The sequence below is a fragment of the Coregonus clupeaformis genome, unplaced genomic scaffold (assembly GCF_020615455.1).
Source record: "Coregonus clupeaformis isolate EN_2021a unplaced genomic scaffold, ASM2061545v1 scaf0018, whole genome shotgun sequence".
NCBI lineage: Eukaryota > Metazoa > Chordata > Actinopteri > Salmoniformes > Salmonidae > Coregonus > Coregonus clupeaformis.
Genome location: NW_025533473.1, coordinates 830,588 through 843,950, shown reverse-complemented (window position 1 = coordinate 843,950; position 13,363 = coordinate 830,588).

Genomic DNA, 13,363 nt, shown 5'->3' with positions numbered 1-13,363 from the left:
GGCGGCTGTTCAGTGGGAGATCGAGTCTCTTGTGAAGACTGCACTTGCCACGGACCCGGGACCGGGTGATGGACCTCCCAACCTACTCTTTGTTCCCGAGACGGTCCGGTCTCAGGTGTTGCAGTGGATTCACACCTCCCGTTTTGCTGGTCACCCTGGGATGAGACGCACGTTGACGCTGCTTAGGAGACATTTTTGGTGGCCTTCAATGGAAACTGACGTTCGGGCTTTTGTGGCAGCCTGTTCAACCTGTGCTCGGGTCAAAGCCTCCCATCAGTCCCCTTCGGGGCTGCTACCCCTCCCAGTTCCCAGCCGTCCCTGGTCCCACATAGCCATGGATTTTGTCACCGGCCTACCCAAGTCTGAAGGTAATGATACTATACTTACCATTGTGGACAGATTCTCTAAATCTGTTCACTATATAGCATTACCAAAATTACCGTCTGCCAGTGAGACAGCGGACCTCCTAGTCCAACATGTATTCCGTCCCCATGGAATACCTGTGGACATCGTATCTGATAGAGGCCCACAGTTTACTTCCCGTGTTTGGAAGGTTTTCTGTTCTGCTTTGGGTGCTTCCGTTAGTCTGTCCTCAGGGTTTCATCCCCAGACCAACGGTCAAACAGAAAGAGCCAATCAAGACCTCGAAGCAACCCTTCGTTGTGTGGCTGCTCAACATCCATCATCCTGGGCCAAACATCTGCCTTGGATAGAGTACGCCCACAACTCCCTCACCACCTCTGCCACTGGTCTTTCACCCTTCGAGGTTACCATGGGTTATCAACCCCCCTCTGTTTCCTGCTCAGGAGAAGGAATTGGCTGTTCCTTCGGTTCAGGAGAACCTCCGCCGCTGCCAGAGAGTGTGGCGCGACGCTCGGGAAGCGTTGCTTCGGACCACCGACAAGAACAAGATGACAGCGGATAGGAGCAGGACTCCCGCACCTGTGTTTCATCCTGGTCAAGAGGTTTGGCTGTCGTCTAAGAACGTACCTCTTCGTACCAAATCACGCAAGCTGTCTCCTCGGTACCTGGGTCCGTTTGTGGTGGAGTCCATCATTAACCCCGCTGCGGTTCGTTTGAAGTTGCCTTCAGCCATGAAGATACACCCTACTTTCCACGTCTCCCAACTGAAACCTGTGTCCTCCAGCCTTTTGTGTCCGCCGGCTGTTCCACCTCCACCTGTTCGTCTCATTGACGACCATCCGGCCTACACCGTCAGCAGGCTACTGGACTCTCGGAGGCGGGGTAGGGGTCTCCAATACCTAGTCGATTGGGAAGGTTATGGACCAGAGGAGAGGTCTTGGGTCCCTAAGCGTTTTGTGTTGGATCCTCAGTTGATCACGGACTTCCATCACGACAACCCTGACAGGCCTGGTGGGTCGCCAGGTGGCGACCATTGAGGGGGGTACTGTTATGTGGGCAGCTTGTCTCTCCCTTTTCTGTTTCCCTTCCTCCTTGTTTTGTCCCCTCTGTGTCTGTTGTATCTGTATGTGTGTTTGTCCCCTTTATGTGGGTGTGTCTGGAGTGGATCAGGGGCGTGCTCAGGATCTGCCTCTCCTGTGCAGCTGCGGGTTGTTTCCAGTGATTCCTGCCTACGCAGCTGCATCCTATTCTCTAATCAACCTGCACTACTAATTCCGGGGCATGGCTCTCCACCGGCGCCAGATCGTTGTTCTTACCAGAGCGGTAACTTGGCTCACCAGTAAAGTTATTTTGTCTTTGTCTTCAGCCTGGCTCTCCACTCTCCTTAACCTGTCATTTGTTTTGTCTTTAGTTTCGGACATACCTCCCAACCTGCCTGCCTTCCTGCCTGTCGGCGTGCCTGCCTGCCTGCCTGCCTGCCTCAGCCTCTCCTTCCTCCGGAGCCGACTAGCCCACTCTGTTCCTTTACTTCAGTTGTTTTTGGACTAAGACAATTTTAACTTTTATTAAATATTTTTGTTTCTTCCACTCCCTTTGTCGTGTTTGTTTCTCTGAGTGCTGGGTTGAACCATAGCCTAACAGTACAGGTGCAGTGATCGGTAAGGTGCTCTGACAACTGATGCTTAAAGTTAGTGAGGGAGATAAGAGTCTCCAGCTTCAGAGATTTTTGCAATTTGTTCCAGTCATTGGCAGCAGAGAACTGGAAGGAATGGCGGCCAAAGGAGGTGTTGGCTTTGGGGATGACCAGTGAGATATACCTGCTGGAGCGCAGACTACGGGTGGGTGCTGCTAAGGTGACCAATGAGCTAAGATAAGGCGGGGATTTGCCTAGCAGTGATTTATAGATGGCCTAGAGCCAGTGGGTTTGACGACGAACATGTAGTGAGGACCAGCCAATAAGAGCGTACAGGTCACAGTGGTGGGTAGTGTTTGGGGCTTTGGAGACAAAACGAATGGCACTGTGATAGACTACATCCAATATGATGTATTCAGAGAAATTAATGTGACTGCAATCATAGCATTTGGAGTGATACTACTTTGGCTGCCCTGGGATGAGTAGGTGGCATATGGTCGGAGCAGCATTACGCATCGGCTACAATCCAGTATTGTTGTGTAAGACCTATAGTAACAAGTGGTTTAGCCAGAAAGAGGGGCGGACAACAAAACAAATCCAGATGACCTATGACCTGTGTATCCCGGCCATGGCGGGATAGCGTGGAAGAGATTCCCTCATCCCTGTCCATCTGACCCAGAGTCGGCTGATAAGAGCGCTGGGATAATGGTCACCAATGCCAGACAGGCTGGGCGAAACCAGGTCACCAGTGTTCGGAAAACAAGGACACAGTTTCTCAGATTTTTTTCTCTCTGCTTTAAAAAAAGGGATTTATAGATTGGGCTATTTTCATTAGAGTCATGCAGTTCCTATCAGTGGTGTGGTTATTCCTACTCTGATTCCAGCAGTGTGTCACCTATTAGGTTCCAGGGGACAAATATGGATGTCACAGAAGTGCTTTGAGGACCTTGAATTGTAGCAACCAGAATGAAAAGTCCTGTTTTCAACCTTGTAACAGTATAAGCAAGATGACATTCTAGGGTTCAGTAACCTAATTTCTAGTGATTGGTTGAGAAACAGAGTTGGGAAAAGTGCATGGCCTCTTCAACAAGAAAGTTCCCGTATCAGCCCCAGATGGTATCACAGCTTTCCAGTTTCTCTTATCAAATGGGATAACGTGATACACTCTAAACACCGAGCTCTCGCCAACACGAGACGTGAGAGGAAGCCATTTTGCACCACCATCAGTGCCAAGAAGCGTCCATCTCTTGACGATTGGATCGTTTGGACCCTTTAATACGTGGCTTAAAACTTAGTCAATTGCTTTTTTCATCCCCCTGTCATCCAACCCCTATAACCTCTCCATCTTTCCTCCTCTCTTCTTCTCTGGTGCTGGAGGAACCTAATTAAGATGGAAGTGGGAGCTGGGAGGGCTCATTCCTCCACTACCTTGTTCTTCTACTGCATGATTAATGTCCTGCAGCGCTGCCACGGCGACGTCTATTTTTAGACCGTGATGTCAAGGGGTACCAGGATCCTTTGTTGGCCACGATTCACATGATGGATGAAATCATTGCAAAATCCTCTCCCTCTCTCCCCCTCCCTTTCTCTCTCTCTCTGCCTCTTTCTTTCACACCATCTCTCTCGCTCTCTCTCACAGATATTGCAGTGAATCGAGGCTGTGAAATTCTCATTTTGTCTCCCCCACATGAAAAACGACACTGCCTCAGAATGTTTTTCTCTCAGATGTTGGAGCGCCGTCCAATCACAAAACTGGAGCAAGCTGTGAGAGCAGAGAGAGAGAGAGAGAGAGAGAGAGAGAGAGAGAGAGAGAGAGAGAGAGAGAGAGAGAGAGAGAGAGAGAGAGAGAGAGAGAGAGTGAGAGAGAGAGAGAGAGAGAGAGAGAGAGAGAGAGAGCGAGAGAGAGAAAAGAGAGCAAGAGACGAGGGAGGGAAAATGAAGGCGACAGCTAAAACAGATTTAAACAACTGAAAGGGAGCAGAAAGCGGAGAAAAAGCAAACAACGGCTGACAGGAGTGCCTTTTTTTGTACGATAGACATTACTCAGGGTTTGCAGCCAGATTGGAATCAGCTGATAAAGTGTGTCGATAAGGTAAAAGCTAGAAGCTTCAGCGTCCCCTGTAAGCCAGACAAAAGCAAAGCAAAGGAGCATGGGGCTTTTTCGCCCGGAGCAAAACGGAGTAGGGTGAAGTTGCCCGTATATGCTGGTCTTAGGTCCGTTTTGCATTTCCCCCACTAATGGTTAACAATAGGGTTGGGAGAGTGGAAGCTGATCCTAGACCTGCACCTAGGGGAAACTTCAACCAGGAGAGCGCAAAACAGGAAGTAGAGCAGCAGCAGCTGCTGACTGCAGTGTGATCCTGGCGTCATTCCAGCACGTCGATGTGTCATTGATTGTGTCACTGCTCTCTCTCGCTCCACAGCCATGCCTCAGGGCATCTGCAGCTCACTGTGCAGTCTTTAGTGCAGCAGCTAGCTATAACCCCGGAATGCCTGACTCTACAGTTTACTCACACCTCCATATTAGCTCTGCCTCACCACTCCTTACTTAGACACACACACAGACAGACATACACACACACACACACACACATAGACACAAAGAGGACACACACACACAGTGGACTGACAAGCACGCATGCAGAGTAGTAGGACATACATGTGCACACATACAGTGTACAGGAACACACATACTCCAGATATGTACAGTGGATTGCGAAAGTATTCACCCCCCTTTACATTTTTCCTATTTTGTTGCCTTACAAACTGGAATGAAAATTGATTTTTTGGGGGGGTTTGTATCATTTGATTTACACAACATGCCTACCATTTTGAAGATGCAAAATCTTTTTTTATTGTGAAACAAACAAGAAATAAGACCAAAAAAAAGAAAACTTGAGCGTGCATAACTATTCACCCCCCCAAAGTTAATACTTTATAGAGCCACCTTTTGCAGCAATTAATTAATTAAATTAAACAATTACAGCTGCAAGTCTCTTGGGGTATGTCTCTATAAGCTTGGCACATCTAGCCACTGGGATTTTTGCCCATTCTTCAAGGCAAAACTGCTCCAGCTCCTTCAAGTTGGATGGGTTCTGCTGGTGTACAGCAATCTTTAAGTCATACCACAGATTCTCAATTGGATTGAGGTCTGGGCTTTGACTAGTCCATTCCAAGACATTTAAATGTTTCCCCTTAAACCACTCGAGTGTTGCTTTAGCAGTATGCTTAGGGTCATTGTCCTGCTGGAAGGTGAACCTCCATCCCAGTCTCAAATCTCTGGAAGTCTAAAACATGTTTCCCTCAAGAATGTCCCTTTATTTAGCGCCATCCATCATTCCTTCAATTCTGACCAGTTTCCCAGTCTCTGCCGATGAAAAACATCCCCACAGCATGATGCTGCTACCACCATGCTTCACTGTGGGGATGGTGTTCTCGGGGTGATGAGAGGTGTTGGGTTTGCGCCAGACATAGTGTTTTCCTCGATGGCCAAAACGAATGCATTCAAAGAATGATAAACACAACCACACGCACACACACACAGGCACCAGACAGATCGGTTTGTGTGCCGGGACCCCGAAATAGCCCATATTTTTCTAAGTTGCAGCTCCCTGCCTCGGGGTGTCCATTATCACACATGCCATGTGGCACCAAGACCCTGTATCAAATCCACGTTAATTTTCAACACATACTTTTTACTTGTCACGCGGGACGGCTCGCAAATAAAGTGAAACGGACATGTGTTTCAAGCGGGAAACTCGCATTTGAAAAATAAAATGGATACAGACATGTTCCTAAATCCAACAGCATGTTAAGAGGGGCAATCGTTTGGCTTCACTTTGTTCATTTCAAAGGGATCGACAACTGTAAACACACATAGCAAAATGAAGCAAATGTTGAAATGTTTACCCTCTAGCTCTCTTTTCTTCTTGCTGTTTTGGCCTCTGCTTGTTTTGTCTGGGTTGTGTCAAAGGAAGTAAAAGAAGGGGCCACGTCTATGTCCCAAATGGCACCCTATTCCCTATATAGTGGGCTACTTTTGATCAGGGCCCATAGGGCTCTGGTCAAAAGTAGTGCACTACATAGGGAAAAGGGTGCCATTTGGGACGCAAAATGGATTCAAACATGAATCCAGGCATTAAGGCAACATGCTGTTGCAACAACTGCTGTCTTCGGGAAAAACCTTCTTACCTCGCCCTATAAATGTTCACAAGCCAACTGACTGGATTTTTCCACCGGTGACCTTTGACCTTGCATTTCCCGCCCGGTGACAGCTCTGACCTATTACAGCCAGCCTTGACTCCTCGATCTCCTTTCATGGAAACACACTTTTTTTTAGACCTTCCAGGCCAATATATTTGAAAATTAGCTTTTTTTCTAAGCTTTTTTATTCACCAATGGCTGACATGAAGTTAAAGTATTGTATTGAACAGTTAATAGTATAAAATAGAACAGAATATAATTATTTTATTTGCTGCGAAAACGGTAGATTGCTGAGAGAGAGAGAGAGAGAGAGAGAGAGAGAGAGAGAGAGAGAGAGAGAGAGAGAGAGAGAGAGAGGGGGGGAGAACTATGAGAGAGACAGGCATGCACTCATTGCTCACTCACCGCTCCTTGCAGTTACGTAAACCTGACTGTGAATAATGCTGCTGATTTCTAACATCCCGGGAGATCAAAGGGCCTTCCCTTTTTTCAAGGCATCTGCTGCTGTGCCTGTTAGAAATACGACTTTATTTTTCTGTGTTCCTGGCAGCTGGTGTGTATGCAATTGCCAGCACTTACTGTAAGTGATTTATCTTTCTTTTAGTTTTTTTTGTTCACATGTTGCAATACAAGCCCACACAAAACGCCCACCAGAAAAATAAAATCCCCCCGGCTATGGATGGGACACCAGAAAATGAAGGAAGAGAGTAGAGACACACAACCACAGTACATTTTTATTGCTTGCCCACAAATAGAACACTTATAAGCAAACATATGCAGACATATACATAACACACACAACCACCCACCCACCCAGACGCACCCACTTATGCACTGATGCACTCTCACACACACACACACACACACACATACTCACTCCCCACACCGGATCTCTTTGATCCCTGGCTATTCATTCCAGGGGTGGGGCAGGCAGGCTGGATCTCAACCCCAAATCATATCACCCTCTCTCCCTTCATTCCCAAGCCAGGGATTTTTTTTTAATGATAGCCTTTGCATGGTAGCTAAAAACACAGGGAGCATGGGAGCATTCTCTTTCTCCTCTCTATTATTGTTAGTGGAGCATATCTGGTACACTCTGAGAAAAAAAGGTGCTATCTAGAACCTAAAAGGGTTCTTTGGCTGACCCCATAGGAGAACCCTTTGGGGCGGCAGGTAACTTAGTGGTTAAGAGCGTTGTGCCAGGAACCGAAAGGTCGCTAGTTCTAATCCCCGAGCCGACTAGGTGAAAAATCTGTCGATGTGCCCTTGAGCAAGGCACTTAACCCTAATTGCTCCTGTAAGTTGCTCTGGATAAGAGCGTCTGCTAAATGACTAAAATGTAAGAACCCTTTTGAGTTCTATGTAGAACCCTTTACACAGAGGGTTCTAAATGGAACCCAGAAAACTTCTACCTAGAACCAAAAACGGTTCTCCTATGGGGACAGCTCAAGAACCCTTTTGGGATCCTTTTTTCTAAGAGTGTACACTCATGATTAAAGTAGGAAAGAGAAGGTCTCCTCCCTTTGTCTCCCCCCTCTTCCTCCCTCCATTTTGTCTGTACCATTCCACTGGCAGTTAGGCAGGGCTGGGATTTGTGGGAAGAGAAAAGTATCCGATGTCATCCGAAGCCGCATGGAAAGTTGTCCACTGGGCCAAGCAGGATATGTTTAGATGGGAGAGTGAAGGGTGGAGGGAGGAGGGAGGAGAGAGGGAGAGGGGGGGGCATCGCATATCTGTGAGAGTGGATGTTTGAGTCTGCCGGGCTTACTGCCAAGTGGGAGGGAGAGAGGATGAGGGAGGATGTGGTTGGGGGGGTAGGTTAATGTTCTGAATGTGGACTGGCAGTATTTCAGCTCAGCCAGCATGCAGGCAGCAGCCAGCAGGAACCAGCAGCACCTGTTTCTGGAAACTTCTGCTCTTTGGCCCACTTATAGGCATCAGGCATGACTTGGATGTCAGGGATTACCGAACTGTCAATGTCTGAGTGCTTTTCAAGAGAGGTGTCCAAAAAGGAGTGTGTGTGTGTGTGTGTGTGTGTGTGTGTCTGTGTGTGTGTAATTCACAGGATATATCAATAGAGACGAAAGCGTTGATGTCAATGTGGTATAAAGGGAAGCTACATTGCAAGAAACACCAAGAAACATCAAGAGAGTTCACAAGAGCATTTCTGAGGTTAATTTCCCTCAGACATGTGGTAAAACCTCACCAAGAAAGAAGTAACACAACCAAAACAGTTAAGTAATTTCCAAACTGAACTCCGATCCTGATGACATGCAGGCTATTTACGGGTTGAAAGATGTGTACACAGAGAAGTGGAGAGTTAATGACAGAGACTGAGAGAGAGGGAGAGACAGAGAGAGAGAGAACGGCTTCCTGCATTGATCTCCATCAATGTTCTCTCATCCACTTAGGTCACTGGAGCGTCACAATCAATCTCTGATAGATGTATTCCTGGCCAAGCACTCATGGAAATTACAGGGATGCGGAATTCTTTTTAATCTGGAATTTTTGGATAAGAAAATTGAGAATTTACGAAATTCATATGTTGTAGAGAATTGGTGGTAACACTTTACATTAAAGTATAAAGTATATGTTAACGAATTAGAAATATTTGTAGTATTAGTAGTATTTGTGGTTCAAATACAGTAAAGACTTGAGAATTTTAGAATCATGCCTAATGTATGTATTTAAAGGATGCTTCTTGGCACTAAGGCAATCTGTGTTCCAGAAAAATCACAGACTATTGACCCTCTTAGCCTCAACCCGGTCTCCTTTAACGTGATATTCATCGACATAAAAAGTCCTCCTTATCTGGGCTGTGGGCCAGGTGCTCCGGGTTGCTATGGCAAGCGAGGGAGAAGGACAGACGGCCTGTTTATTGGGCCGGACGCCAGTTTGACAATGTGCTGACTGGCCCCTCCAGAATTCCAACCTGGACAGATGTGTGGCCTGTTAGTTGTGTCTGACCCCTTCAAATTCGCTCACTATTTGCCCCCTTGCCCACCTGGGAGGGCAGGGTGGATGTTGGGGGGTGGGGAGGGGGCAGAGGGCAGAGGGTGTTATGTTCTTACAAAAGGCATGGCGTGTCGTTTAAATAGACCCGGAGACCATTCGGACTCCAACACGCACCCCCTCTGGCCCGCGACACCTGACATTTCCAAAATCGACCGCTTCTGAGAGACCGAAGTGACAAGTGGGATGAGGTGCTTTTTTTGGAATACGTGGCACTGTATATTTAAACTAGGCTCTGAGAACCCCCCTACAGCCCCTCCACCCCCAATGGCACTCTGTAACTCCGACCATCCCCCTGATAATTCAATACCAACACCCCCCACTTTGTTTATTTGTATTATTAAACAGGACACCCTGGTTTGTAAATGCTATTTTCAGGGGGGTGGGGCTACCCACATGAATATTGCATGGCATGGCCTCCTTATTGTAGTTTCCAGTTTTTTGGGGCTAATCTTCAGTGGTGGAAACATAAAAGGCAACATTCTTCGCCCAAACACTGGAGTTGAGCCTGATCGCGAAAATGCACTATATGAGAAAAAGTATCTTGATATAATACTCTCATTAATATCACATTTGAAAAGTTAATTCAAGAGATTTCCCCCATTTTGATTCAGGCTGTCTGGGTCAGAATGCGTGATATTTGTGCTGGGAAAGTTTCAGATGATGTATGTACAGTGCTATGGAAAAGTATTTGCCCCCTTTCTAATTTTCTCTACTTTTTCATATTTGTGATACTGAATGTTATCAGATCTTCAACCAAAACCTAATATTAGATAAAGGGAACATAAGTGAACAAATAACACAACAATTACATATTTATTTCATAAACAAAGTTATGCAACACCCAATTCCCCTGTGTGAAAAAGTAATTGCCCCCTTACACTCAATAACTGGTTGTGCCACCTTTAGCTGCAATGACTCCAACCAAATGCTCCCTGTAGTAATTTTGGCCCACTCTTCCATACAGAACTGCTTTAACTCAGTGACGTGTGGGTTTTCAAGCATGAACTGCTCATTTCAAGTCCTGCCACAACATCTCAATTGGGATTAGGTCTGGACTTTGACTAGGCCATTCCAAAACTTCCAATTTGTTGCTTTTTAGCAATTTTCATGTAGACTTGATTGTGTGTTTTGGATCATTGTCTTGCTGCATGACCCAGCTGCGCTTCAGCTTCAGCTCACAGACGGATGGTCTGACATTCTCCTGTAGAATTCTCTGATACAGAGCAGAATTCATGGTTCCTTCTATTACGGCAAGTCGTCCAGGTCCTGAGGCAGCAAAGCATCCCCAAACCATCCCACCACCACCACCATGCTTGACCTTTGGTATGATGTTCTTACTGTGGAATGCAGTGTTTGGTTTTCGCCAGGCATAATGGGACCCATCTTGTCCAAAAAGTTGACTCAAGTTTCCCAAAAAGCACCTGGATGATCATCAAGACTCTTGGAAGAACGTTCTATGGACAGATGATTCAAAAGTATAACTTTTTGGACGACATGGTTCCAGTAATGCCTGGCGAAAACCAAACTCTGCATTCCACAGTAAGAACATCATACCAAAGGTCAAGCATGGTGGTGGTGGTGTGATGGTTTGGGGATGCTTTGCTGCCTCAGGACCGTATCTATCAGTCTTCGCCAAGTAAACAACACATTTGTGTAAGGAAAACTGCAATGAGTAAGAAGATAGATTTGGCAAACCATGCAGAAACATTGGGAAATATTGAGAGGATCAACGATGCTATTGCATGCAAAGGTTGAAGGAGTGGGTTAATCAGTTCATACATTTTTCCATACAAAAGTATCTGAAAAGACAAGTTTATTTCATCAGCAACATAAAGTATCAAGATACACATTTCAGTAGTTATTAATGGTGATAATGCATTTATAAACGATTAAATAAACATGAATTACATAATTAACTTTATAAAGGTTACCTTAATGAGTTACCCACATTTATTCTATAGCGTGCCACACACACAGAAATATAAACTGCTAACAGTGTCACGAGTTGCTAAGCCAGAACCCAGAAGCAGACCAGGACAAGGTAAGTTGAAACGAAGGTGAGTGTTTATTTACAAGTTCAAGAGTGATGCTGAATAATCCAGGGAACAGAGCGGGCGGCGTTGATTAGTTGTTGGGGGTGCAGTGGTTGATCCCATCCTGGGTCGGCAGCCGCCGACCACCAGGCAGAGGTTGGAGGAAGGTTCCGGACGGGTGACTGCAGATGGAACAAAACGGGGGTAAGTAAGCAACAAACCAACAAGGTGCAAAAACAACAAAACTAACGCTAGGCTCTAAGACTGATACTCTGGTAAACCTACTGTTCATGGCTAACGATCCGGCAGGGAATGGATGTTAGGCCAGAGCCTAAGAAGGGTGATGATCAGGACCAGGTGTGCAGATTGCTGATGGGATGCAGGTGCGGAAATCAAGAGAGCTCCCCGGAGCGTTCCAGAACCCTCGGGAAACTGGAGATCACGAACATAACAACTAGTCCACAGACAGGACCCGACTCAGACTGCCGGGATCGTTACAGTACCCCCCTCCGACGAACGCCACCGGGCGGACTCCCCCGGAGCGCCAGGATGGAGGCGGTAGAAGTCACTGATGAGGTCAGCATCTAGGACCTGTCGCCGCGGAATCCAACTCCTCTCTTCAGGACCATACCCCTCCCAGTCCACGAGATACTGGAAACCCCGGCCCCGCCGTCTGGAATCCATGATGCGACGCACCGTGTAGGCAGGACCACCTCCGATCATCCGAGGAGGAGGAGGAGGAGGCGGAGGAGGCAACAGAGGACTGAGGAAAACAGGCTTGAGGCAGGAGACATGAAAGGTGGGATGGACTCTGAGCGTCCTCGGGAGTTTGAGTCGAACTGCCACCGGATTGATCACCTTCTCCACCACAAACGGACCAATGAACTTCGGTAACAACTTCCTAGACTCAGTCCGTAAAGGAAGATCCCGTGTGGCCAACCAGACCCTATCTCCGATGGTGTAGGTGGGAGCGGGGATCCGGCGACGATTCGCCTGGAGCTGATACCGGTCCGAAACTCTAAGGAGTGCTTTTCTGGCCCGATGCCAGGTCCGGTGGCAACGACGAATATGGACCTGAACAGAAGGCACTGAGAGCTCCTTCTCCTGAGAAGGGAACAAGGGAGGTTGGTAGCCATACAGGCACTGGAAGGGAGACATCCCAGTGGCAGATGTAGGGAGAGTATTGTGGGCATACTCAACCCAAGGCAACTGAGAGACCCAGGAGGTGGGGTTGGAAGAGGCCAGACAGCGTAGCGTGGATTCCATCTTCTGGTTGGCTCTCTCCGCCTGACCATTAGATTGGGGGTGAAAACCAGATGTGAGACTGACTGTAGCTCCAATGGCCAAACAGAAGGACTTCCAGACAGCAGAGGTAAACTGAGGGCCACGGTCGGAAACGATATCACTGGGCAACCCGTGGACCCTGAAAACCTCCCTAACCAGGATCTCGGACGTCTCCGAGGCAGAGGGAAGCTTGGCAATAGGCACAAAGTGGGCGAACTTGCTGAATCTGTCCACGATAGTCAGAACGACCGTGTTCCCCTCAGAAGCGGGCAACCCAGTGACAAAGTCCAGGGCCAGATGCGACCATGGTCGCCGGGGAATAGGAAGGGGGGTGAAGTAGTCCAGAGCTGGGCCGATTGGTACTCTTATTCTGCGCACACACTGGACAGGCAGCAACATAACCCCGAGTATCCTCGGCCATGGCAGGCCACCAAAAACGTCTGCGAAGAAACGCCATTGTCCGAGCCACGCCAGGGTGACAAGCCATCTTGCTGGCGTGGGACCATTTGAGGACAGCAGGACGAACCGACTCAGGCACAAACAACCGACCGGGTGGACCGTTACCGGGACCGGGCTGAGTCCGAAGGGCCGCCAGCACCTCCTCCTCAATCTTCCACATAACTGCTCCCACGACGCAGTTCCGGGGGAGAATTGTCTCGGTCTTGGACCCACTCTCCTCCGTCTTGGAGAACATCCGGGACAAGGCGTCCGCCTTGCCGTTCTTAGATCCAGGTCGGAACGTCAGGGAAAACTTGAATCGTCCGAAAAACAACGCCCACCTGGCCTGACGGGAGTTGAGACGTTTAGCCGATTGCACGTAAGCAAGATTCTT